Genomic DNA, 5022 nt, shown 5'->3' on the forward strand with positions numbered 1-5022 from the left:
GGGAACCACAAGATCAGATGAGCCAGTTTATCAATCTGGGTGGCACCAGCTGATCCATCAAGTGCAGTGTCTGCAAAATATCTGGAGCACTGATCTTAGGAGCAATTTAGGGAGGGTCAGAATCTTGTAGCCTCCAGCAGCATGACTCCTAAACCATAATATCTAATGTTGTGGTTAATGTTAGTCCTACAAAGGCATTCTAGTCCCCAGGCAAGTAGAGTTTTGCTTTGGGAAAGGGCTGTTACCATCTTTGTTTAAGCTATAAACCAAGTTTCTCCCAAAGTTAGTTCAGCCTATGCCCAGGAATGAACAAGGACAGCAAGATGGAGTCAGTGAAGTTAGATCTCTTTCACTGTCTCAGTCATAATTTTGCAAAGGTGGTTTCATTAGATGCTGCTAATGCTGCTAGCCCAGAGACCACACTTTCAGAACCATTGTTGGTCTAAAGCCAGTGTAAGAACTCATAAAGGAAAGGTCGAAAAATCCTTGACTGTAGAATATGTTTAAGCGTCTGATATATCAAACATCACATAAACTCAAAAGGCAAAGATTGGGAGAAATAATTTGTATGAAGTGTGATAGACGAATCCTCAAAAACCTCATATAGTTGAATTTTAAAAATGTTAAGACTTGGCTGGCTGAATGAACAAAGGACATGGGACATAAAGTGTTATCAGTGAGGACAGACAGATGGCTGCAAAATATGAACTGTTCACTTTCTCCAGGGAAATGCAAATTAAAAGAATATTTTATTCATCAAATTGAAACCACCTTTGCAAAAATTATATCAGTAAGAAAATTATGGCAGCAGGGGAGATCTGATCTAGCCAATCCCCGTTTTGACTTTAGCCTTCAAGCTGCCTTAATTATTCTTGGGATTAGACTGGGCCGACTTTGGGAGACATTTAGTTTATAGTTTAAATGGTAATAGCTCTTCCCCAAACTCAACTGCCTTCGTAAAGCTAATGAGAGACCATCAGGCGAGGAGGACAGAGAAGCCTGATTTGTACTATCTGTAAATATAAACAATTGCCAGCCATTATTCTGGAGGTCACAAGATATGCAATTTCTCCAATTACTCCTGCAGGTAACATCATTATCGTAGAACCTAAGATTGACCTTTTGAGATATCTTTTCCACACCTGGCTCTGCCTGGACCTGCCAGCTGCTCCTGTGGCCACACCCAGAATTGACTCAGCACAAGAAGATAGCTTCAGCTCCCTAGGATTTTTTTTTTTTTCTTCGAGACAGAGTTTTGCTCTGTCGCCCAGGCTACAGTGCAGTGGCACGATCTCCACTCACTGCAAGCTCTGCCTCCCGGGTTCATGCCATTCTCCTGACTCAGCCTCCCGAGTAGCTGGGACTACAGGCGCCCGCCACCATGCCCAGCTAATTTTTGTAGTTTTAGTAGAGGCAGGGTTTCACCGTGTTAGCCAGGATGGTCTCAATCTCCTGACCTCGTGATCCACCTGCCTCGGCCTCCCACAGTGCTGGGATTACAGACGTGAGCCACCACATCCGGCCAAGCTCCCTAGGATTTTCTCTCTCACCCACCAATCGGCAGCAAGCACCCACTGCCTAGCCACCCTTATCCCTAGCTCACCAAACCATTTTTTTTTTTTTTTTTGAATTGCAGTCTCACTCTGTTGCCCAGGCTGGAGTGCAGTGGCATGATCTTGGCTCACTGCAACCTCCACCTCCTGGGTTTAAGCAATTCTCCTGCCTCAGCCTCCCAAGTAGCTGGGATTACAGGCTTGCACCACCACGCCCAGCTAATCTTTGTGTTTTTAGTAGAGACAGGGTTTCACCATGTTGGCCAGGCTAGTCTCAAACTCCTGGCCTCAAGTGATCTGCTTGCCTTGACTCCCAAAGTGCTGGGATTACAGGCGTGAGCCCCTGCGCCCTGCCTCCACCAAACCATCCTTGAAAAATCCCTAACCTCTGAGCCTTCATGCAGACAGGTTTGAGTAGTAAATTTGTCTCCTACGTGATGTGGCTGGCGTGTCAGTTAAAGTTTTTCTTTATTGCAATGCCATGGTCTATTTTGTTTGTGCAGTGGGCAGAAAGAACCTATCAGGCAGTTATAAAATTAGCAAAAGTTTTAAAAAGTATTATATTACAATAAAATATAGACTTCTTTTTTGAGACATGGTCTCACTCTGTTGCCCAGGCTCCAGTACAGTGGCATGAGCATGGCTCACTGCAACCCTGACCTCCCAGGCTCAAGCTATGCTCCCACCTCAGCCTCTCAAGTAGCTGGGATTACAGGTGCACACCACCACACCTGGCTAATTTTTGTATTTTTTTTGGTAAAAACAGGGTTTCACTTTGTTGCTCAGGCTGGTCTCAAACTACTGGGCTCAAGCAATTCACCCACCTTGGCCTTCCAAATTGCTGGGATTACAGGTATGAGCCACTGCACTTGGCCAAATAGAGATATTTCAAAAGCAGTTTGGCAATACATACCGAGAACTTTTATCTTTACCTTTGGGTTAAATGATTTAAAGAAAAAAAATTACACACACACACACACACACACACACACACACACACACATTTTTTGAGATGGAGTCTCACTGTGTTGCCAGGCTGGAGTGCAGTGGTGTGATCTCAGCTCACTGCAACCTCCACCTCCCAGGTTCAAGCAATTCTCCTGCCTCAGCCTCCTGAGTAGCTGGAACTACAGGTGCACGCTACCACATCCAGCTAATTTTTGTATTTTTAGTAGAGATGAGGTTTCACCATGTAGGCCAGAATGGTCTTGATTTCTTGACCTCATGATCCGCCTGCCTCGGCCTTCCACAGTGCTGGGATTACAGGTATGAGCCACCATGCCTGGCCAAAAAAAAAATATATATATATATATATTTAAAGAAAGATATTTATGTTAGAAGTAAATGCTTGGTGCCACAAAGTGAAACCAGTACTCACTCAGGCAAAAGTTTTTTCTCAGCAAGGTAATTTACTTCTGCAGAAGGGTGCTGCCTGCATCAATCACGATTGCAGGAGCAGAGGGAACAAAGGAAAACAGGGGTTTTTGTTCTTAATGCAATCCCTAACTCTGTGTTACTCCCCCATGAGCTGGGGTTGGACCGCACAATCTAAACTGACCCAATTGGCTATTTGTGAATAGTTTTCCCAAATAAGGAAGGGGGAAGGGGGATGTGAGTTACAATGGTGGGATGTGTGGGAGGTGTGGTTTCAAACGGTGGAATGGGTGCAGAGGGAGTAACCAAGGGAACAGATGTGAGTTCTTGATTAGAGCTGACAGAAAAGTTGTTTACAGTAACTAGGGGCAAGGAGGCATGGAGAACAAGAAAATTAGGTTTGAGAACAAAGAACAAGGAAGTTAACAGGCTGAATTTTTGAAGAGAAATTCATTGTATCTTACAATTATTAAAGCATTTAATAATAGCAAAACCCAGGAAACTTTAACGTAAAATGCAGTAGTCCACTGGGCACGGTGGCTCATGCCTGTAATCCCAGCACTTTGGGAGGTCAAGGCGGGTGGATCACCTGAGGTCAGTAGTTTGAGATCAGCCTGGCCAAGATGGTGAAACCCTGTCTCTACTAAAAATATGAAAGTAACCAGATATGGTGGCACATGTCTGTAATCCCAGCTACTTGGGAGGCCAAGGCAGGAGAATCACTTTATCCTGGGACATGGAGGTTGCAGTGAGCCAAGATCACACCAGTGCACTCCAGCCTGGGCAACAAGAGCAAAACTCCATCTCAAATAAATAAATAAATAAAATACAATACAGGAGGCATTTAATATTTCTTGAAAGCATGGCAAAATCATTACAGTACACTCTATTGTCTAGATAATTCAAGTCATTCAACAGATGTTTACTGAATACCAATTTTGTTCTAGTTACAGGGGATTTATTGATAAGTAAAAGGAGGATAGGAAAAAGAAAGGATATTTCTTATCATTATGATGTGCCACATTCATCAAAGACAAAGATCCACAGAAATAAATATTATACATCAAATACAAGTGATGGTAAGAGCCACAGAAGAGAGAGACAGTCTCTGGGTGATTGTGTCATTGGAGAGATGGAGTCAGAGATGTGGGAGGAGGCGTGCACTGATTGTGCTGGTGCCTAAGAGAAGAATTCTTCCAATTCCTGGGGTAGGGGGTGGGGGCTGATATGGTTTGGCTGTGTCACCAACCAAATCTCATCTTGAATGATAGCTCCCATAATTCCCACGTTTAGGGAGGGACCTGGTGGGAGGTAATTGAATCATGGGGACTCTTTCTCCCATACTGTCTTCATGGTAGTGAATAAGTCTCACGAGATCTGATGGTTTTAAAAGGGATTTCCCCTTTTGCTTGGCTCTCACTCTCTCTCTAGTCTGCCGCCATGTAAGACATGGCTTTTGCCTTCCACCACGATTGTGAGGCCTCTCCAGCCACATGGAACTGTGAGTCCATTAAACCTCTTTTTCTTTATAAATTACCCAGTCTCAGGTATGTCTTTATCAGCAGCGTGAAAATGGACAAATACTGGAGCGTGACACACCTGGGCAGCTGCAGGAAGGCCACAGTGGCTGGAGCTGAAGGATGATGTGGAAAGTGAAGGAAAGAGCCAGGCCACACGGGGACACCAGGGACACATAATGGGTGATGACTCAGGGAGACAGAGGCCAGACCTCTCCCTCAGAGCTATTATGCAAAGGAACAACATTAGATTTGCATTTTAATGAAATCATTTTAGCTGTGGATTGGAATGTGGCTTGGAGAGGCCAAAAGGGAAGGAGATTAGTTGGTATTTTCATGGAACAGGTGAGAGGTAATGGCTTGGGTGGTGACCTTTCTGCAGTATGCAACCATCTGTGCCAGCCCTGGTGACACTCTCCTGGATGGAGAACAGTGGATGGATTTGAGAGACCTAGAAGATAACACTTCATGCATTTGGCACCAAATTGATTATGTTACAGGAAAGGGGTCCCGATCCAGAACCCAAGAGAGGGTTCTTGGATCTTGCACGAGAGAGAATTCAGGGCGAGTCCATAGAG

Source organism: Pan paniscus, chromosome 6 (assembly GCF_029289425.2).
Source record: "Pan paniscus chromosome 6, NHGRI_mPanPan1-v2.0_pri, whole genome shotgun sequence".
In the NCBI taxonomy this organism is placed as follows: domain Eukaryota; kingdom Metazoa; phylum Chordata; class Mammalia; order Primates; family Hominidae; genus Pan; species Pan paniscus.